The sequence below is a fragment of the Lissotriton helveticus genome, chromosome 1_1 (assembly GCF_964261635.1).
Source record: "Lissotriton helveticus chromosome 1_1, aLisHel1.1, whole genome shotgun sequence".
Lineage (NCBI taxonomy): Eukaryota > Metazoa > Chordata > Amphibia > Caudata > Salamandridae > Lissotriton > Lissotriton helveticus.
In genome coordinates, this window is record NC_136057.1 from 1654408986 (window position 1) to 1654432848 (window position 23863).

At 50.0% G+C, this 23863-nt stretch overlaps 1 protein-coding gene across 1 annotated transcript in view; it reads right to left on the reverse strand.

Annotated features, from left to right (window-relative positions):
• BIN2 (bridging integrator 2) overlaps nucleotides 1–23863 on the reverse strand; it is a 319199-nt gene that overhangs the window by 167176 nt on the left and 128160 nt on the right. The gene's annotated exons all lie outside the window — the stretch shown is intronic.

Consider the following 23863-nt stretch of genomic DNA (forward strand, 5'->3'; position numbering starts at 1 on the left):
ATAAATCCAAATGAAAGCCCATTTCAAAACCCAACAAAACACACAAGTATTCAATATAACCTGCCATACAACAAAAACAAAACAGAACAGAATAGCTTAGCATGTTATGCTACTGCCCTGTCCTTCTCACTTCTGCTTTTACCTTCCTGTTCAGCGAATGAGAGCCGTAAGGTAACTCTGACAGCCAATGTGGTGCGAGCATTATATGCCCAATATTTGGGTTAAAAATCTCTTACAGTGTCCCCTTTTCCCAAAGCCCTCTTTCCCCACCAGTTTTATAAGGGTAACATAACACAACTTAGCAGCGCATAACTTTACACCCAGTAGAAGCTAATAGCATAACTTAATACATCACAAGACACACTAGAATACCATGCCACAACACAACAAAGCACTCAATACCACAGCTCACCCTACCACTCAGCAGGTTAACACGTTATATTACATTACCTATGATAGCTTAGCTAATAATACCACAAGACCACCAAATATTCTTTCTGTAATAAGTTAATTTAGAATTTCCTCAATGGGAAAAATATTATGGGTATTTATTTATTGTATTTCATAGCACTTTGATCCAAAGAGCTGCACATGTTAAATAGACCACAAAAAAACATACAAAAAGATGACTGGCTAACTACAAAGAATCTGTTCGCAGTATTTGAGTAGGCAAGGGATTTGCGTAGGGAATGTTAGTCTCAATTGAATACGTTTAGATTTACTAAGATTAACAAGCATTGGCAATGCCAATAAGTCTTGCTTCTGAATGAAAATGCTTTTGGGGTCATTGATAGATTTAGGCAGGCAGTAGATCATCATACAAGCACTTTGTCACTAATCTTTCAACTCATTTCTTGATTTATCCATCCACTGACTCATACTTCGACTCACTTTCTGACACAACCATAATAAAACACACAGGCGTAACTACATATGCATGATAAATTTAAATGCAAGTAGAAAAAAGAAAACATTCTACCATCTAAAAACAACAAGCCTATGCTTATAATAACAAACCTACACATAAGAGGGGGTGATGTCATCAGTGATGTCATTTGAGATGTAATCAGTGATGTCATCAGTGATGTCACTGACCATGTCAAGAATGATGTAATATGTGACATCATCAGCAGTGGATTGGGGGCACGTGAGTTATAGTTAGTCGAACTACTTATAACTGAGGAATTTCAATGGTTTTGTACGAGTGAAATGTCCAGCTAACTGTAACACCCCTGTAACCTATGGATTTTTCTGTGAATTTCTAAGGTTTTTTAAATGCTAATTCCTAACTATAACACCCCTGAAACCTATGGTTTTTTCAGTGAATTTCAAAGGTTTTTTTAAATGCTAATTCCTAACTATAACATCTCTGAACCCTATGGTATTTTCAGTGATTTTCAAAGGTTTTTTAAATGACAATTTTTTAAATGTAATAATAGTTATATTAATTTTTTTATACTTATTTTCTACGTTTTTTAAATTATTTATTTTTACATATTTTATTTTTTAAATTACATTATATATTTTTAATATGAATGAAAAAAAGTTTTTTAAAATTATGGAAACTGAAATATTGATTTTTTTTGTTTTACATTTGTATTTCAATATATTTATATTATTTTCTTTATTGTTTTTTTTTCCAATTTTTTTTGTGGGTGTTGTGCACCCAAAGCATACCATTCTCATTCACTGTGCGGAACCTAGCCGCCATTTTAGAAATGTTGTGAAGGATCTGCGTAGGGTGTGTGACGGGTGCGTATTTATGTGCGCAAATGCTATGCGACCGGTACGCGACTCCTGCTCCCGCGCATCCGCGGCACATGCGCATTACTGTAGGCGACGCTTACGTGGTGACAAGTTCTGTGTGACGTCATATACGTGTTGGACGTGGTGGGTGCGCGACTCCCGAAACATTTTTTATTGTCTAAAATGATATATATATATGTCTTTAATATACATATTAGGACAAGACATTATCTAAGCTATTCCTAAAAATGATATATTTTTACTTGTAATAAACTTATGTTACTTTTAAATGCATAGTGGACGCAACCATGTTACCTGAGACAATGGGAAAGATCTCGGTCATGTAGCTGTGTTGTCCCCCCCTGGAAGCGGAAGCGGAAGCGGAGTGGGCTGGTCCAACGTACGCCACTCCAGCGTAGGAGTATGAATAAATAGGCTGGGGCTCTGGGCGGGGTTCACTTGTGGGAAGGCCAAAACATCTGCCAGAGCGGCGGCCCTCACTCTGCCACATGGCTGCAGCCATGACCGCAGGCCACCTCGACACAGGTCCCCTGCGACCTCGGCGGCACAGCAACGCAGATTTATGTCTGTACGGACTACTGCCTTCGATCTACACTACGGACAGCAGGGTTCACAGCTTGAATTCAGTCTTGATTTATTAATTGCACAGAGAACTGTACTCTATGTCCTCGAATTTTGTGAAGAAGAAGTGACAAAATGACAGATGACACAGTCCAGAAAGCAAGACACATTGTACCAGTGCGACCCACGCTGAGCGCCAGAGGGACCAGTAACTCAGTGCACCATGAGTCATCGCTATGTGGCCTTATTAAGGCAGAATTCAGTAGGCAAAAGACATTGCTACCAGTGCGGCCTGCCCGGACTACGCATCATCGCAGGCTCCAAACAAGCTGGTTGCTTCATGTGCCACTAACTTAGTGCACCACTTATCATCGATGACTGCACACACGCTGAATTGCCAATAACTGTGCAGCTCAACTCAATGCCACGTGTCCTGGGCCCTTGCTGACCGCTGCCTCCTTCCTCCTTCCTACTCTGGAGTCATCAGGGCTCACAATTAAAATTGAGCCTTCATTCATTAATTGCAGAGTGCAGTAGGCAACTAAGTATAACATCCCTCAAACCTACACAATATCCTTTTAGTATCCTTGCTTCAAGAACTTGTTTTATATCAGTTATAGCTTTACTACAATGACCAAATTCGTCTTGCCAAACAAACACTGAATGGCAGTCTACACTGCCGACAGCTGAGCTCACAATTTGAACTACAACGATCCTGAACCTACATGTTTCAACAATGTGTTCTATACATATTTCATGTTTTCTTCCCTACGCCTACACTGCGGTCAGCCAGGATCACAACTTGAATTCCGTCTTGTTTTATTAATTGCAGAAAGAATTGTACTCTATGTCCTCAGATTTTGTTAAAGGAATGTGACAAAAAGCATTCCTCGATGTCTGTGCTAACTACTGCCTTCGATCTACACTGCGGATAGCAGGACTCACAATTCAGATGGAGTCGCAATTGCAGATGACGCAGTCCAGTAGACAACAGACATTGCCCCCATTGCGGCACGCCTGGACCACGCATCATAGCAGGCTGCGCACTCGCTGAATGCTTCTGATGCCCATACCTCAGTGCACCACAACTCATAGACCCTTTATGATAGAATGTTTTGTGTATGATTTGAGATCTGCTGCCCCAACCACAGTGCACCACAAGTCATGGACCCTTTAAGATATAATCTTATGTGTGTTATTTCACATGTAGTGCTCCTATCTTACTGCAGCACAAGTCATAGACCCTATATGATGGAATCTCTTTGTATGATCCGATGATTACCGTTGTACTTGGTACCAGCACCAACCATTCCCGGAGGGCTGGCTGACACTCACCCCACATGCACCCTGCACAGACATCACTGGACATGTGACCCTGGTAATAAAAAGGAGTCGAGCGCACGTACCCATACCCAGTGCAACTATCTATCTGTGTCCGTGTGTTCATTATGTTTGCAAGATGCTGCCCCTGGGCCCTACCACATTACATTGTGCTGTAGACAGCGTATGCAACCATGTTACCTCTGGCAGTAGGAAAAACTTCGGTTATGTAACTTTCTCTCGCTCATTCTACAAGTATGAACATAACTAGATCATTAGAGTACTGCAAGCAAAGTGTATAGAAAATGTATAAGTGAGTGGGGATTGCCGGATTATTCTTTTTTTTGTTGCAAACTCAACCCTAAAGTATTTCAATGCTTTACATGAGCACCGTATTTACATTACACATTCAGGCACACGGAGATTATGTGATTTGTCCACAATCACAGGATGTGGACGCGACCTCGAGGCTCGAACCCTGGTGTCCAGCACCAGGTTCGGCAGTCTAGCCGACGGACCACATATGTACATATGTTGGCGCAGCTTCGCTTTAATTAGCTGCCCTCCATGTGCCAAAAACTGCAACCTGATCTTTCCATGGCCCTGTATTGCTACAGCTACAACACTCCAGTGAATGTGCAATAAACATTCATGTCCACAGAAATGCCTCATGTCCACCATCTTTCATGTGTGGAACTATCGATGAATGTAGGGTCAGTGATTCCCCGTACCTTCCATGTTGGCCATGTTGTGGGACTTTACTCACAGAATGACACATTTGAGCTTGCAACCCACGTGTCAGCAGCACTACAACACGGACACCCACATCAGTTGATTCCTCATATACCTCACGACGGAGCCATGCCCATAGCTCCGGAGTCATTCTTCACAGCCTCACGCAGTACTAGCATACACCACGCCAGCCCACTCCGCTTATGCTTACAGGAAAGGACAAGAACGCTACATGGCCCAGATTTTCATTGGAGTGAACTGCTGCTCACAGGTCTAGTTGTCAGTACACCACAGCCACTCCCTCACAGCTGCCGTACACTCACACCACACCCATCCAGCACTGGCGTCACAGGACAGGTGACCCTCCCAATAAAAAAGACCGGGCACACGTGCTCGACGCCATTTTAGAGTTGCTCGCAGCGGCTGCACTGCGCCCGGCACAGGCACACAGCCACGGAACAGTGAATTTCGGTCCACTGAGGTAGGGGCATTGTAAGTGCTGAGCAGGTATGCAGCCTGCAGTGATGGCCCGTCCCGGTGGTCCGGACACCTCATGTATTATGTGACCTGCTCGACCGCAGTATATGCTGAGCCATGCAACAGGGGGGCCTACCGCCACATGCGTGGCCTTACTGGTCACTGAGTTAGTGGCACAGGAAGGGCTGAGCAGGTGAACAACCTGCGATGATGACGGGTGCACGAGTATGTCCTTTTCCGTGGCGATATCAAGACTCAGCACAAAATATGAGACTTCTTGGCTGCCGAGCGGGGCTGCATGATGTGTAGGGTGCCCTGTCCACGAAAAGGTGAGCAGCGAGGCCTGGGTGCGCAGCGGCGGGCAGACACCTCCGAGCGGCGGGAGTGGATGGAGAACACTTTTGTATGGGGATTTCAAAAATGACCACACGCTTGTGCGTGTGATCAGCTTCCGCCGGCAGGCATTGGCTTTTGCGTGTTTTTTTTTTTTAAGTCATGCGATTGGGCAAAGGCGGGCGCATGTCCCACCTTTGTAACACCCATTCCCAACGATGGCTAGCACGCGCAGCAGCGCGCATTCGCCACGCTCCCTCCCCCCACTCCTCTGTGGTGCGCGCACACCACTGGTTCCCCCACTGCTTGGGACTGGCTTGGCCCCTCACCGGTATCTCCGCGTAGAGATTGAAGTAAGAATTGCGACCCCCCCCCTGCCCTGAGGCAGACACAATGAAAGCGTTCCGCAGCCCCAGCAACACCAGCCAGTGGGCGGCGCTACTATAGCCTTATAGCCCGCCGTAGCGGGCCATACCAGCTATTAAAGGCCCTCTCCAGCGTTAAAGGCCCGAGCCAAAGGCTCGGCCTTTAAAGAAACATTAGAATGTTGGAGCTCCAGGCTTATACCAGCCATTATAAGCCCGGAGCTCTCCATTGTTGTCAATGGAGCTCCCAACATTCCAATGTTCTAATATAGCCTTATAGCCCGCCGTAGCGGGATATACCGGCTATTAAAGGCCCGCTGAATTGTTAAAGGCCCGAGCCGAAGGCGAGGGACTTTAACAAAACAGCGGGACTTTAATAGCCGCATAGCCCTGCTACGAAGGGCTATAAGGCTATTAGAACATTCTGCCACTAGAGGGCAGAATGTACTAACAAATTAAACAAAGGGTTCTCGAAGCTCGAGGGGATATAAATCCCCTCGAACTTCGAAAAGCCTTTGTAGAACATTGGAATGTTGCTCTGCGGGCCTTTACCGGCCCGTAGAAGCAGGGAGCACTCCATTGTCTGCAATGGAGCTCCCAACATTCCAATGTTCTAATATGGCTTACGCATACCTTTTCAAGTGTATTATCATCGGGGACACAGGTGAGCGACGCCCAGCCCTCGGGTGAGGCGTGAGGTGGCCTTATGAACAGTGCAAGCTTTTCCATACTGTTGGAGCTGATGACGTGGGTCAGAGTGGCCCCCGCTCCGCCTCCCACACCCAAGCCTTCTTGATAGCGCAGGAGGGATCTCCTCTTCTGTGTAGGGTACCCTTTTCCAAAGCTGGCCCACAACAAGAGAGAGAATTGCAGTTCCGGGGCAGGCAGGTTACTCTTCTACACGTTTAAACTAGAACAGGTGTTAATGGGTGCTTGCAAGGCATGAAGGATGTGAGTGATGAGCGCAGCAAGGAGGTACCCTTGAGTGCATCTAGCACTGCACAGATATCCCAGGGTGCTTGTTCCTCTGCATGCACAAAAATCATGTATAGATAATAACTTTGACTCACTTGGGGAATCAGGTTTGAGTGCATTGGTTCGTACTGGGACACAGGTAGAGCATGCAAGCAATGTTTCAGAGCGAGGTGCCCAGGATACTCGCACCAGGGTGGCTAAGTAGCAGTGCTGCCTACCGCTGGTCACTTGAACGTTTAAGTACCTAAACGGGTAGTGCGTCTGAGTTATAAGGCACCGATCACCTTGGGAGGGCGTGGGGGAGCGATGGGGGACAGATTTCATTCCTGCATACTGGACTTTTCCACAATTACGAATTCTCAACTATCTTTCAGTTGTGGAGCTTCAGGGTGCACTATGTCCCGGCACGGGGTGGGAGACACACCGGTGAAAGAAAGGTGAGCTGCAAATATTCTCTTCAGTGTCACTCTCTCACTCTTTCTCTCTCTCTCTTCCTCTCGCCTTTAATGAATGTGATTAGCAAGGGAGTGATGAACATTTTTGTGTACCCCTTGTGAAATTAATTTCTCATAACTATAACAAGTATTAATCGAGTTGAATGTTAAACTAATCAACAAAAAGAAAAAACACATACAGAAAAAGTACACGTGGGATACTAATTTGCTTGTGTTGCAAACCATAATACCCTAATCATGTGAAATAGTCATTCTAATATAGTGCAGTAATGCTTTTAAGTAAGCAGAGCTATGCATGTATGCTTATTATATGTATTTTTCGTGGCAAAACGAACAAAATTGGTGAGTAAATAGTGCATTTTCCTTGCTTTTTGTAGGTAACCATTAAACAGGGTAAAACTTAGAATGGTGGGAGGTAAACAGAAGGGCTTTACTTCAAAATCTAACGTTTAATTGTGTTTGTTTCTGTAATAGTTCCCATTAAGGTCCGTGCGGCCTAGTATAAAATGGAGGTTTTGCAAGACTCCGAGAGAGTATGACTCTACGCATGCGCGACTATGCTCGAGAGATGTATGAGAGGCCTGTGCCTGGGCTACTGATGTCAAGGTCAGCATGGCCCGGAAAAGCAGAGAGCTGCGAAAGGAGACGTTTGAGTTGTGAGCATGGGAAAATTGAGTGAAGTATCGACATTAAGGACAGGATAATGTGTATCGAAAATGAAAAATTATGACCACATGAGAAATATGGAAGTGACTTTGCAAAATTTTGGACAATGAGGAGATGAGTATGGATCCTAAAGTTTCAAGTTATAGGTAGATAGTTAGTGAAAAAGGGTATAAAAGAGGCTGTTTGGAAGAGAGAAAAAAAACTGTTCCTGAATTTATTTTCACAAATGACATGCTGTCGGACTGAATGATTTTTTTTGGGTGCAAAAGACTTTGACATTTTCCTGACTTTAACTTTTGACGGGGTATAGAATTGAATGCGGAGTCCTGATGGGAGGTAGATATCGAGGAAGATATAGAGGTTGAATTTTTGGGAACCTGTGTCGTTTATTCCTGTTCTTTTCTTCATGACAAAGAACATTGGTAATATAACTTTCAAATTTCTTATTTCTAAACTGGTTTACTAATAAATGTAAAATGTTATTGAATTAATTTTTCCCCTTCTTGAATAACTAATAAGAAATGTTTTAATAACATTTATGAATAAAGGTTAGAAGTTTAAACTTAAAGTCATGACAAAATAATCAAGCTAATAAGAGAAATACAATGGTGAATTAAGCTGGTTTTGATTTCCATCAATTAACTTCTACTAGCTGGTCCATCAACCAAAATAGTGGGGTGCCTTAATGTTGTTTTCATGAACTTAAAAATACCATGGTGATGTCCAAAGAATGCATATGTATATAATGTATAGAACTTAAAATTGTAGATTCATTAGGGTACTCCGCTGTCCAGCAGCTCGTCCTCTAGGTTTCACTGATCTTGGGAGCAGTGTGAATTGTGTGAATGAGTGACTCGCGGTGCTATGGGCCCCACCGACGAGTGAAGTGTGATTACTCCTGAGTATTCCGTGATGGTTTGGAGGGTTGTTTGAGAGCAGTGCTGGATCAAAAACATGACGCACAATCTTATCTTGCTTTTAATCCAACAGGCTGTGTTTCACGAATTGGCATCCCCCCTCCCCCCAACACCACCAGAGCTCAACGCCTGTAGAACATGCGATGATGCGTGTGATGCGTGGCCATCCTGACAATGCCTGAGAAGGTTGCTTCGGCATGTGGTAGAGCCTCTTTCACACACGCCAGTGGCACAAGGTGAGCAGAGAAGCTTCTATCCGCAGCAGCGAGAAGTCACCTCTGGGCGGTGGGAGTGGATAGTGTGCAGCAGCCTGAGTGCACAGGAGCGGGCAAAGAACTCTAGGCAGTGGGAGTGGATGGAGTACAGCAGTCTGGGTGCGCAGGAACGGGCAGTCACCTCCGAGCAGTGGGAGTGGATGGGGTGCAGCAGTCTGGGTACGCAGGAACGGACAGTCACCTCTGGGCAGTGGGAGTGGATGGGGTGCAACAGTCTGGGTGTGCAGGAACGGACAATCACCTCCGGGCAGTGGGTGTGGATGGGGTGCAGCAGTCTTGGTGCGCAGGAATGGGCACTCACCTCCAGGTAGTGGGAGTGGATGTGGTGCAGCAGCCTGGGTGCGCAGCAACGGGCACTCGCCTCCGGGCAGTGGGAGTGGATGGGGTGCAGCAGTCTGGGTATGCAGGAATGGGAAGTCACTGCTGGGCAGTGGGAGTGGATGGTGTACAGCACCCTGGGAGCAAAAGAGCGCATAGACACCTCCTTGCAGTGGGAGTTGATGGGGTGCAGCAGCCTGGGTGCGCAGAGCCGAAACAGAGAATTATGCGTGTGCAGTTGTATGTACTCTGCAATTACTAATTCTATACTATCTTTCAGATCACTAAACTTGAGGGTACACTATTTTAAAGACCAATTTTAAATCTAGGCTGAATTCAATGCTGTCCGTAGTGTTGATCCAAAGCTGAATTCAAGTAATGACGCTGCTGTCCGCAGTGCAGATCGAAGGCAGTACTTTAAAGACCAGCTGTACCATAAGGTAGGCCTGAGCCAGCAGGCAGTGCTGCCCTACAGACACCTCTTCAGGGCGGTGCTGCGAGAGGGGTGGGATGCATCAGCCAGACTGCACACGTATGAATAAGCGATATTGCCATGTGTTATGATGTGATCTTTGACCTCATTCATTCACATTTCTGTCTCATTTTAAAGACCAGCTGTACCATAAGATAGGCCTGAGCCTATGGGCAGAGCTGCCTTACAGACACCTGTTGAGGGCAGTTCTGCGGGAGGGGTGGGGTGCATCACCCTGAGAGAGCACGTGCGAAAAAGCGATGTTTCTGTCCGTAATGATGTGATCTCTTACCTCATTCAGTCACATCGGTCTCATTTTAATGACCTGCTGGACCGTACTGTAGACCTGAGCCAATGGGCAGAGGTGCCCTACAGACACATGGTGTTGGCTTTTAGGACACTGTAGTGAGCTCCTTACTAAATGTACATGCACATAGGCTCCCGCCACTACATTACACGCGAACATTATGCTTCTAGCATGTGCTCTATTCCTTTGAATGTAAACCTTGCCATAACATATTATTTAACCTTGTGTATCCACGGGCACTCCAACTCCTCTTTGAACACGATTACCACTAACAGTTGGTTGATTGTACTTCAAAAACAAAGGATGCACTCAACTCCTATTTTCTATCAAGCTTGAAACAAACCTTCATTTACCTCCAGACGTTTCCACCATTAAATTATTTATCTCTTTACAGAAATTAAATTGATTGGCTCAAGACGGGCTGAGCAGGAGCTCTCCCCGCAATGATGCCCTGAGCAATCTAACACCTTCCCTTGCAATATCAAGACACCGTTCCATTGTGAAGACCTGGTCTACCAAACAAACTTACCCCAGACTCGGAGCTTGCACCAACACGTCGTGGGACACACCAGTGGTGGCAGGTGAGTAGTGAAGCCTCGGTGTGCAAGACGTACAATTGAGCACAGTGCGGGGGAAGGGGTTGGGGTGCACAGGTGCATGCAAATGATTTTCTCATAGCCAATAATGTAGGACTATATTATCAAAGAACGGCGATAACATTATCACCACTTTAGCGACAGGAAACTGCCGCTAAGCGACGATAAGGGGTTGATAATATGCCCTTGTGAATTCCTATAGAATCCCAGGTTCACACCAAAACCTGGGTTTCTAAGGGAATTCACAAGGGCATATTATCAACCCCTTGTCGCCGCTTTAGTGGCAGTTTCCTACCGCTAAAGCGGCGATAATGTTATAGCCCTTCCTTCATAATATGGCCCATAATATCTGGCTTCATGTATTTAATTTTAAGGACTTCCTAAACCGCACTCTTTCTCGCAGACCCCTGCGTCCTACACAAACGGGTGACGAAGGGTAAACACTAAGGGCTGAGTCCAATAGGCCGACTCTCTGTCTCCTCCTCACTCTCTTCTTTTGACTCTCCCTCCCCTTCTCCCTTCCACCCACTCCCCCTCTCTTCCATTTTTGCTATGGTCCTTTCATTCGAACTAGCATTCTTTACCTCTTCCACATAGCACACATACTTATGTTTCATTTTTGTCTTGCAGGTTTCCTTTGCTGCTTCGACTGGAGTCCAACCCACGTTTTTTTATTATACTGTTCTATTAAAGTTACATTTCTATTCATTTCTGTTTTAATAAAGGTTACTTTTTCAAAAATAAATAACTGAGTGTATAGGTCTTCTTTTACTGACACGTCTATTATTTATTGTGATAATCATCTGTTGACAGGAGATTTCAAGAACAACATTATTTAATATTAGACTGCACCTACAACCATAATCTAACTAACTGTTAGACAAATGAAGCCTGGGTAATTGTACAACTGCAAAAGTTCTATGAGTGTATCACTTTATAACACCATAAGTACTGCCCGTGTGATTACAGAACAAATAAGGCACTGCCTAGAACCACTGAGGCTTCAGGGACTGCCGAGGCCCACCCTGCACCAGTACTTAATTTGTAAAAGAATAAGTGCCGGGCTCAAAGTTTTACTATGAAGAGAAAGGTTGGTGCTACTGAATGGGGGAGTGAAATGTGGGGACACTGCTCAGCATTGGTCCGACTTGGGAAGTAACACTTGCCGATTCAATGCAGCCAAGGAGGAACGGGTGGGCTTAAAATCCATTTTCAATCAGTCATTGGTAGCTACTATTATTGCTGTTATTCTGAGGCAGGGACTTCACCCACGCAGGTTCTGGCAGTGGGTGGGGGTCCGTCAGTGTGCCTCCAAATGTAAATATCTTACACACCAATCCCAATCAGGCAACACTGAATCCAGGCAGGAATGGATTTACATGCGATATCAGCTCTTCGCTGAGAGACATTGTGACCGTAGTGAGCTGATTTCACATTTAGACCCATGAGCTGATATCACATGTAGACCCGGCCCTAGAAGTGCCGGTACTAAGCACCGGCACAAATTAATCACTGCAGTTCAATGAGCCGACGACCCTGGAATGACATGCAGCTCCCCGTGTAGAAAAGCAATCGGGTTTTCATTTTGAAAGAGAGAGCAGGTTTCCTTGCTCTCTCTTTCAAAATCCAAACCACAGTTTGGTATGACAGGGCGGGAGCCACGAGGCTCCCACCCTGCCATAGCAAACAGCAGTGTCCCGGGTGGGAACCCCAAGACACTGCAGGAGCTGACCCTGGGGGGTGGTGGACCCCAGGGCACTCGAGGGCTCCAGGAGGGGGTCCACGCACCCCCTCCCACAATGTACAAAGCCCCGGGGGGTTGGTGGTTCCCGGGGCATGGGGGGGGCCTTTGAGCTCCACCACCCATTTACTAGTGAAGCCCCAGGGGTGGCAATCCCCGGAGCTGGGGGGGGGATCTTTGAGCCCCCCCACCCATATTTCATAAAGGTCCTGGGGTGTGGCGGTCCCCGGGACTGGGGGGCCCCTCTGGCCCCATTACATTAAATATTTTTGCCCTCGGGATTTGGCCACCCTGGGGGCTAATTATTAAAGAAGCACGGGAGCCCGCGGTCGTTTTTTTCTTTATTTTCATGGCAGGATCCACGCACCCTGCACGGATTGTGCCATGATGGCATTTGACATGTCATCAGTGATTTCATGAGTGATGTCACTGACCATGTCATGAGTGATATAATATGTGACGTCATCAGCAGTGCATTGCGGGCGCCTGAGTTATAGTTAGCTGAGCTAACTATAACGGTGGAATTTCAATGGTTTTGAACGAGTATAATGTCCAGCTAACTATAACGCCCCTGAAACCTATGGTTTATTCAGTGAATTTCTAAGATTTTTTAAATGCTAATTCCTAACTATAACATGACTGAAACCTATGGTTTTTTTAAGTGAATTTCAAAGGTTTTTTAAATGCTTGTTTCTAACTATGCCTACAGAGGTAGGACATGTGAAGAAAGAAGAAAAAACGCACAGAAAAAAAAAGAAATGCAAAAAGAAGCAACAGAAGTCCTCAAAGACAAAGAAAAGTTCAGGAAGAAGGAAAACGTGCAGAAAGGACAAATAGAGGAGCAGAAAGAAGCCTTGTTGCAAAATCATCCTGTACCCTCAACTTTTTCAGAAGGATACTGGTGGTAACTGAGTCTGACTAACCAGTCCTAGAGCCAGTGCTATGTTGAAAGACAATAAGAATACAGTGAAAACACCTTCATACACTAGGGAACACTATGCGTTGGGGTCCCCCTGTGATTAGCATGACCTCCTCTGTAAGCCTCTAGTATATAATAGGGCGGGGGGATTAAAACTACCTCTTAAAATGCGCCACGGGTGCGTTTGCCCACTGGTAAAGGGAGGCCTGAGATGACATGTGTGCAAACACGACCTGTGGGCATTTTAAGTTGGGGGATAAAGTCTCCTTGAAGCCTGAGGGTCCCTAGGGTCCAACTAGCCCACCACTTACCTCCAGTAAGCGCCAGCGAGCTACGTTGCAGAGAGGTGTAAAAAAAGGGCACGGCCTAGTCCACCTCTCTGCAACGCGGCGCAGTGGCGCTTACTGGAAGCACCTGGAGGGCTAGTTGGCCCCCCAGGGTCCCTCAGGATTGAAGGCTAATTTATCTCCTGAGGTGGAAGCTGGGAGAACGCTAGGACTTACATTTTAATTTTAAAACTTGTGTGTTTATTGTGCTTTTATATACCCTTCCCCCTCCTGGGCACTTGCACTTTCGCTCTCCACGCTCTGGGCATCCCCGCGCAGCGGATTGCACCGCTGCAGCGGGTCACAACATCTTTGCCGCCATTCCCCAGAGGCCACTGGCCACGCCCACCACTAACAGGCCCCCCCCCGCTGAAGGCATTTAAACGCGCTGATCGCTAGCGCGAGTTAGAGGCTAATTTATCTCCTGAGGCAGAAGCCGGGAGAACGCTAGGACTTTCATTTTAATTTTAAAACTTGTGTGTTTATTGTGCTTTTATATACTCATTTCCTCCTCCTGGGCACTTGCACTTTCGCTCTCCACGCTCTGGGCATCCCCGCGCAGCGGATCGCATCACTGCAGCGGGCCACAACATCTTCGCCGCCATTCCCCAGAGGCCACTGGCCACGCCCACCACCAACAGGCCACGCCCCTTCCGTTTCCCTCTCTAAAAATAATGTGCTTCCCCCGTGCGCGCAGCGGACGGGCGCAGCGGGCGCGCCATCAGCGCGCCGAAGGCGCCCCAAAGGCAAGCCCGTCTGCGCCCGTCCGCGACCGGCAGGGACCAGGGGCCACGCACCCTGTCCCCGCCCTTACTTACACCCCAGCTCAACTGCTCTCCTTAAATGCAGCTCAGTCCATTGCCCCTTCCCTGTCTCTGCACATTGCCACTTTGGGCATTTCTGTCCCTTCTATCCCTCCGTCTGAACCTACGTTGCTCTCTCCCCGGTTACAGGTTTCCCCCCCCGTTCCTCTCCCTCCCCCCTCACCCATCACGGCCACTGCCTGCCTGCTCAATACTAGATCGGCAGGCAAGCACCAGCTTGAGCTTTTTAATTTATTGGATACCGACGCCCCTGATTTTCTGTTTCTCACAGAGACTTGGTTCTCGGCCGATTCCCTCCCCGATCTCCTGTCCGCCCTCCCCGACTCTTACTATGCCCTTCGGGCGGATCGTCCAGCTGGTAAAGCCGGTGGGGTTGTGGCGATGATCATCCGTTTTAATCTTCAGTTTCAGCTTCTTCCCCATCCTCCCATACCTGGCGTTGATTTTTTTTTTTTTTTTTTTTTTTTTTTTTTTGAAAAAGACTTTTATTGCAAAAGTTGCCAACTGTCTGAAATCAAATGTCATTACAGTCCGACCATACAGTGCATCAACGTGTACACATGTTACAAAGACAGATTCGCAGCGCCTAATACACAGCCGGTGTGCTGGCATCCCGGAGGCCCAGCGGCGTCACTCAGTGTCACAACTCCATCAAAAGCAAAGCGGTCTTGCACTGTTGGTCCCCAGCGTGGTAGCAAGACAGTCAATAGGCAATAAATGGAGGCATAAAAATGCGGTCTTTCACGAACCAGGGAAGGACAAGTAACCAGAAAAAAGGAAAGGGAAAAAACTAACCTAATCTACCCCCAAACCCCCCCCAGGCCCACCCCGTGTGCTATTGAGTACTGTAAAGGAGTCCTAGTGTCTCTTCCTGCCTTCGTAATGTCGTGTGCGTACCGTGTATATCCTGCACCCGCCCCCCGCTAGCCCTGTCCCCTAAGCCCTGTCACATCCCTCCCCCCGTCTCCGTCCCATACCTACACCTTCCCTGTGCCCACCTCCCCCCAGAAGAACCTTATAGCCCCTCCCGCGACGAGTGACTGCGCTCCAGAGCAGTATCTAACCCCTCATCCTGTGGGTCCGCCTCCTCCGATATGTCACTGTCGTCCACCTCCCCCCTTTGTCGGTACTCCTTGTAGAGTTCCCAAAATGACTTCGGTCTACTCCTGGGCGGCAACAGCTCGCTGTACACTTCCGTCTGTGTGCAACAGTATTGGAGATCCCTGAGCCATCTCGCCTTAGTGGGGAGAGGACCGCGCATCCAGCACGCAGCCACCACCCTCCTGGCCAGTAGTAACGCCACGTCCACTAATCTGCGCAGCGCAGGAGCCAATGGCCTGGAGAAGCCCAGTAGCGCGAGCGCCGGGGATCTCAACAGAGGTTCCCCTATAATTTGTCCCAATTCCGCGAAAATCTCCTCCCAGTACGCACTCACTCCCGGGCATAGCCATGCCAAGTGCAGAAAATCAGCGGACCCCGTCCCGCAACGCTCACACTCCGGGGAGCCACGTAGGCCATAGCGGTGCAACCGCTCTGGAGTATAGTACACTCTCTGCAGATATTTGAAGTGCACCAAGCGGTGTCTGCCATTGAGCGAGACCCTGCGAGTGTTGGCGCAGCAGTATTGCCACATGGCGTCGTCTATGGGGGATTGCAGATCTGCTTCCCACGCCGCTCTAGGGGTCGAAGTAGGGAATGTCTGATATGAAGGCCCAAGCCTGTGAACCGCTGAAATCAATTTGGCCGGTGTGTTCGTCCTGATGACGTACGTCAGTTCTGGGACCTCTTCAGGCTCCTGCAGTGCGGGGCCCAGAATTGCTCTGCAGGCCGACCGTATCCTGTGGTACTGAAACTTCTGCAGCGGCGGTGGGGCCGGGGCGACGGGAGGGAGCTGTTCCCAGGTTTTCAGCCTTCCATCCAAGAATAGGTCCTCCATGGTGTGCACTCCCAGGGCCCTCAAAGCCTCTACCACCCCCCTCTCATTGAGCGGATCTAACCACAGGGCCCAGGCTACCGGCATCCGCGGGGAGTACAGCAAGGGGCACCCCCTTTCTCTCTGCAGAGCTCGCCACGCATGGTTCGTTGCTTTAAGCGAGTCCATGCGCCCGATTGCTCGGTCCGTAGTGAGACAGATCGTGGCGGGTAAGGGAAGAGGATCAGCAAATAGCTTCTCCAGGATGAGATGCGGAGTGCGGGCATCCCCATGGACCCAGGAGTGTAAATGGGTTGCTTGCGCCACCCGGTAATAGCGCTCCACGTCCGGCGCCCCCAGGCCCCCCTTTTCACACGGGAGCATCAGTGTCTCCCATTTAACACGAGGTTGCTTCCCGCCCCAGGCAAGCTTAATCAGTACCTGGTTCAGGCGTCTAAAGAACGTTTTCGACAAGACCACCGGAATATTAACAAAGAGGAAGAGAAACCGGGGGAGTACCACCATCTTCATAAGGGCGATCCTGCCCATCAATGAGAGAGGGAGCTTGATCCAGGCATCCACATCCTCCTCAAGTTTGGTGAATGCGACCCCATAGTTATCGCGGATTAGGATCTCTGGATCCGTGTGGAGACGGATGCCCAGGTATCTCACTGAGTCATCCGTCCACTGTAGGGGATATTCCATCTCAAACGGCTGCGTGACTGGGGTCAGAGGGAAAGCAATGGACTTATCCCAGTTCACTTTGAGTCCCGATAGCGCCCCAAAGCGTACCACTTCCCTGAGAATCGGAGCTAGGTTATTGACCGGGTCTCGGACGTAAAGTAAGGTGTCATCCGCATAAGTAGAGATACCAATCTTATATGTGGGGAAGCTGACACCCTCCAGACTATGATATTCACGCATGGCGCACGCTAATGGCTCAGCAACCAATGCATAAAGCAGAGGGGACAAGGGGCACCCCTGCCGGGTGCCCCTACTAATGGGTATCGGTGCCGAAACTCTGTCGCCGATACGCAGGCGAGCCGTAGGGTGGTGATAAAGAGCCCCAATTCTCTGAAGAAACGGTTCTCCCAGCCCCAGTTTGCGCAGGACCCTAACCATGAACGGCCATTCGACGGAGTCGAATGCCTTTTCCATGTCTAAGAATATTGCCAAGGCAGGGTTCTCCTGTTTCACATGCTGCATCGTCCCCAGCACCGTGCGAATGTTATAGGTTAGGTTCCTGCTGGGTACAAAGCCTGATTGTTCCGGCGCCACTAAGGTCGGGACCAGCAGCGCGAGTCTGTTGGAGAGGACCTTCGCGTAGAGCTTCGCATCCACGTTCAGCAAGCTGAGCGGACGGTACGACCCACATTGGTCCAGGGGCTTCCCCGGTTTCGGGATCGTGACCAGCAACGCTTCCCGCATCGAGGTCGGCATTTCGCCCTCTTCGCAGATCGCGTCAAAGAGGGCAAGCAAGTGTGGGAGCAAGAGGTCCTTGAAGGCTTTGTAAAAGCCTGCCGTTAGGCCGTCAGAGCCCGGGGCGCTCCCCGAGCGCATGCCACTCAGTGCATCCAAAATCTCGTCCCCATGAAAGGGGGCCATCAGAAATTCCCTGTCGGAATTCTTAAGGAACGGCATCGAGATATAATCCAAGTAATCGTCTATCTCGGCTTCCGCACCTCCCGCCCTAGCTCGGTACAGTTCCGCATAGTATCGGCGGAACGTGTCTAATATCTGGTCCTCCTCGACCACCCGGGCGCCCCCCGGAGTCTGCAGTTCATCTATCACCAATGGTTTACGGGACCCCTTGGCCATACGCGCCAGCAGAGCCCCCGGTCTCTCCCCCTCTCCAAAAGTCCGGGCAGTGGCATACTTCCCCATATAGAGAACTTCCCTATCCGCAAGCGCGTTATATTCCACTAGCGCGGGCGCCAGGCCCTGTCCCGCCTCTCCCCCCGGGTCCATCAACCGTTCCCTCTCCAGGGCAGCTATCTTGCTCTCCAGCGCAGAGAGATCTCGTCTAATGGAGCGCAGGACACTGGAGTGCTTGGACATGGCTATTCCCCTAATATAGACCTTAAAGGCCTCCCACACGGTAAAGAAACTGTCTACTGAGGTAGTATTGGTGTCGAAAAACCTTTCAATGTCTTCCGCTAGTTCCCCGCGGAAGGCGTCATCAAGAAGCGCGTAGGGCGGGAAGCGCCAAGTATATGGCGGTATCTCCTTCCTAACAGTGGAGAGACTGAGCAATATCGGGGAGTGGTCCGACAGCGTTCGTGGGAGAACTGCACAGGAGCTGATGCCACCCAGCATTGAGGAGGAGGCGAGCCAGTAGTCTATCCTAGTATGTATGTTGTGGTATGCGGAGTAGTGCGTGTAACCGCCCTGCGTGGGGTGCTTTTCCCGCCAAACATCCACCAGGTCCAGCTTCGTCATTTCCGCTTTCATGTAGACAGCTGACGCAACTGGCCGCCTTACGGGGCCCGCCGAGCGGTCCCTGTCTGGGTCAAACACAAAGTTGAAATCACCCCCCATAACATTTTAGTGTGTGTGTGTGACCTACATGCAGCTGACAGAGCTGTGTAAAACTCCGGGCTATCATGGTTGGGGCCATAGACATTAACCAGGAGCAGGTCTTGCCCCCTCCCCGCGCACCTAGCCACTACGTATCTACCCTCAGCGTCCACAGTTAGTGGGGTAAGTTTCAATCTCGAGGCAGGGTTAACCCAGGTGATTACGCCGCGGGCGTGGGTGGTGAAACCCGCTACCACTATATTCCCTACCAACCCTCTGACCTTCAGCATCCTACTGTGTACAGGCAGGTGTGTCTCTTGTAGCATGGCCACATCCACTCGATGCCTCTTTAGGAAGCTCATCACCTTCCTCAGCTTCCGATGATCATTCAGCCCCCTCACGTTCCAAGTTAGGAGGGACAGCGCGCGCCTCGGTTGCGGGTCCCCAGTCTCTACTGCAGCAGACATCCTAAATCACGGCACATCATATTGACTCCATCGGGAGACACCGGACAACCAAGTAGTACATCATCACTCAAGTCAGGCAGACATCCACCCAGCGCACTCTCACACATCATTCGCCAGTTATCAACAGCACACCACGGGCCCTCCGGTTCCCAAACAACAAACCCCTCAACTTTCGCCCATCCCCCCTCCCCCCTGACCCCGCCCCACCCACGGCTGACCACCCCCAACCCGGCCAGACAGCACCCCCCCCAGATCCCCATCAACACAAGAGCCCCAAAGTAGCGGGCAACACTAGTCCCAACTCCCTGGTGAGTTCCTCAGCCAAAAGCACAGGGGCAAAGCGCGCCGAGACTGTGTAGTCACCACCAGTGGTGCAAAAGTTCACTTATCTCCAGTTCCGTCTCCCCGCATCGCCCCCCGTGTTGTGATACCTCAGACTGGATTCACCAGGCTCCCCCTCCGCCCCCCCACCCGTTTCAATCATATCCCAGTGGTCACCTCACCAGCTTACGTGAATGGGACCATGAACAACAACGCAGCAGGAGTCATTGCGACGCGTCACTTGCCGTCTCTCGGCCACTGTCTCTAGTCCAGGCCGCAGCCCACAACCGGGAGACTCCGCGTGCATTCATGGTACATCACACAGCAATCACACTCTTACTGGGAATACAGTCGACCTGTCGCCTCAGTCCTGTTCCTCCATATGCGACACTTCCTCCGAGTCCTCCTCGTGTCGCTGTCGGTGTTCCTTGCGTTCCTTGGCCCAAGTTTTCAGTGATTTCTGCAGCTCCTTCGGGTCCGTAAAGAAGTACGATTTCCCGCCGGTGTTAATTCTCAATTTGGCCGGGTACAGCATCGCATAGTCCAGGCCCAGCTCACGCAGCTGCTTCTTATGCGGTATGAACTGGCGGCGTTCCTCCTGTACCTTGGCCGTGAAGTCAGGGTACAACGATATCTTCATGCCGTCCACCTGTAGTTGTCCTTTCTCCCTGGCCAGTCGCAGGGCCGTGTCCCTGTCCCTGTAGTTTAGGAGCTTGGCAATTATGGGCCGGGGTGGCAGTCCAGGTTGGGGTTGAGGGCCCAGAGTGCGGTGTGCTCTCTCCACTATGAACATTGGGGAGAAGGCCTCCTCCCCAAGCAGTGATTTCAGCAGGCGTTCCACGTAGAGCTCCATCTTGCCTGTCTGCGTCGATTCCGCCACACCCGTTATGCGAATGTTCGATCTACGGGAGCGCGCTTCCAGGTCCTCGGCCTTATCACGGATCACTTGGAGCAGCCTGCCGAATTGCCGACGGTCTTTGTCCCACTCGGTCTGTGCCTCCTCAGCTTCCGTGAGCCTCCGTTCTGCCATGTCTAGGCGTTCGGCGTGTTTGTCCACACGTTCCGCCATGCGGTCCATGCGGTACGACAAATCATCGATCTTGGAGCCCACCGCCTCTATGCTGTTCTGAATGCCTCTCTCCATCGCCGCTAGCAACCCTCTAAGGTCCGCAGAGGTCGAGGACGCCGCGGCTCCCTTCGGGGAGGCTTCCGCCGCCTGTGACTCCGTCCCCTTCTTTGTCCGGCGGTCGAACGAGAGCTTCGCTTGGGTCGCATCGTTTTTCCCCATATTGTCGGTCCAAAGCCAGAGCTGATCCCACCCTGGAAATGTTCAGCGGTGGCCGCGGGCGTATAGTTGTGCACACTCCACAGTCCCCGCTAGCGAGCCTAAAAATGGCGGCCTCGTCGCGGGAGCGGCCTCAGGAGTTCCCCTCGTGTTAGGGTGCGTCAGCTCCCCCGTGCGATGTCTGGCCCCGACGGCGTACAAATGGCAGGGTCCCCGCAGGCGTATCCTCCCTACGCCTGTACTTCCAGACGGGCCTCGGTGGGTTTGCGGGTCGCGCCCCGTCCCAGTACCTGCAGACTGCGTTCACCGGCCCCTCCGGGTGTCAGGGCCGCACGTCAGGTGACGTCGTGCGGGCCGCGCCACAGGGCAGGCCGCGGCTTCAGGCCTGGTCCGCACCTCTCTCCGTCGCCAATCCTGCGCGGGTCTTCACCCACTTCCACCGGCACTCCGGGCCACACAGCCGGGTCAGGGGGCCTCCGGGGGTCACCGGGCACCGAACCCAGTCAATTCGGCATTAAACAGGATAGTCTGCAGGATTTTTAAGGGGCTTCAGCGAGGAGCCGAAAGCTCACACGTCCGCCATCGACGCCGGCTAGCTCCGCCCCCCACCTGGCGTTGATTTTTTAGTTGCCCGTTCAGTTAACCTTTTGGCCCCCCTTACAATAGTCCTTATGTATCGTCCCCCTCAGAACATGCCTTCTTTTGTGCCTGTCTTGCAAGAATTACTGGCTACGCTTGTGGTCAATAATTCCTCTGTGCTCCTTCTGGGAGACTTTAACTATTGGCCGGGCGACCCCAGGGAGGATCTGTCCTCCAAGGACTTCTCTGCCACTCTCCAGTGTCTCAACTTCCTTCCTCACCTTCACTCCCCCACCCATGTTCATGGCCATACCTTAGACCAAATATGGTCAGCTAGTTGTACTATCCTCCCCCCCACAGTCCTCCCTTGCACCTGGTCCGATCACTTTTTGATTTCATTCCCTATTGAGCTCGGAGCACAAGAGAAACTCCCCTTGCCCAAGAATGTCACAGCTCGTAATTGGAATCGGGTCGACCTCAACTCTCTCTGCGCCTCTCTCACTACCTCTTCCCCCGACCTAGGTATTCTTTCCCTTGATCTTCAAGTAGACGCTGTGAATCATTGGCTGTCCTCCTCTTGCGATCGGGTTGCCCCCCTCAGGAAAGTCAACACCTGCCGCCCCCATGACGCCCAAAAATGGTTTACAGATGAGTTGAAAATCCTTAAATTGGACTTTAGGCGTTCCAAACGCCATTGGAGACACAATTATTGTCTCTCCTTGCGAGCCAAATACAAGCTTCTGTTGGCTAAATACAAGAAGGCTATTCTCTTAGCCAAAACCACCTATTTTTCGGAGAGAATATATTTGGCAGCCAACAAGCCTGAGGAGATTTTCTCCATAGTCCGCAACTTAGTTGCTTCGGATAGGGCTAACCCTAACCTTATCCCTTCCCAAGCTCTCTGTCTGTCTCTTAACGACTTCTTTCTAGAGAAGATCGTGAAGATCAAATCCAATATTCCTCCAGCATCTTCACCCCCTCTTCCCCCTCTTTCCCCTGCTCTTCCTCTGTCCTTCTCGTCTCTCGATCAGTTTCCACCTATTTCTCTGAACTCTTTTCTGGCTCTACTTCAGAAAGTGAAGTCAGGCTCCCCGGCTGACTGTGCTCCGGCTCGCATTCTGAGAGAGCTTTTCATTCACTGCCCTGATCCCCCTCTCTCCCTCCTTAATGCCTCTATCTCCTCAGGTCTAGTCCCAATTTTTTTAAAATCAGCTATAGTTTGCCCCATCTTAAAAAAGCCTGGTTCAGACCCCTCCCTTCCCTCCAACTTCAGACCCATTTCCCTTCTCCCTTACCTTGGGAAATATTGGAGAGTTATATTACATCTTGTCTCTCCTCCTTCATTGGCCTCCCACCAAGCGGGTTTCCGCACGGCCCACTCTACCGAGTCAGTGGTCTTGTCCGTCCTAGACGAGCTAAAGAGCAAGGCGGACTCCATCTTGCCTCAAGCCTTGGTGCTCCTTGATCTGTCCGCTGCGTTTGACATGGTCGACCATTCCATCCTTCTCGGCCGTGTCTGCGCAGCAGGCGTTCGGGGCACCGCCCTCTCTTGGCTCGCCTCTTTTCTTAAAGAACGGACTCAGGCTGTCCATCTCTCTGGCCACACTGCCCCAACCCGCTTGGTTCCTTGCGGGGTCCCTCAAGGCTCCTCCCTGTCCCCTCTTCTTTTTAATCTTTACATTCGTCCCCTTATTCTTTCTCTCCTTGACATGGGGGTCTCCGTATATAACTATGCGGATGACCTCCAGTTAGTTTTTGATCTCTCCTCTCCTCTGCACTCCCTACCTAAATTCCACTCCACTCTAGTTTTCATCTCGGAGTGGATGAACTGTAATCAACTCAAGCTTAATCTGGACAAGACGGAGCTGGTCCTGACTGGCCCCACCATCTCCCCTTGGTTTGCCGCCTTCTGGCCTCCCATCTTCGGTCCCCCGCCCCGTACCGGCGGCCTCCGCAAAGACCTTGGGTATTAAAGTCAGTCAGGACCTCTCCATGCATGCCCAGATTAGCTCAGTTGTTTCTTCCTGTTTTCTTTCCCTCCGGATTATCCGGAAAGTGTCCCGTTTCTTTTCCTCCGATGCCCTTAAACTTATTATTTTGGCAATGATTCTTTCCCGTCTTGATTACGGGAACAGCCTGTACTTGGGCATCCCGGCCTACGAACTATGCCGACTGCAGGCTATTCAGAATCAGGCCGCTCGTCTTATTCATCACCTGCCCAAGTCCTTTCACATCACTCCTGTTTTGAAATCCCTTCACTGGCTTCCCATCTGTCAGAGATCTCTCTTTAAGATGGGCTGCCTGGTCTTTATGGCTCGTACTCGCACTGCCCCGGCTTTCATCAATTCTCTCATTATCCCCTACATTCCCAACCGTGCCCTTCGTTCCTCCAATCAATCCCTCCTCAATGTTCCGCGGTTTCGTAGATCTAAAACT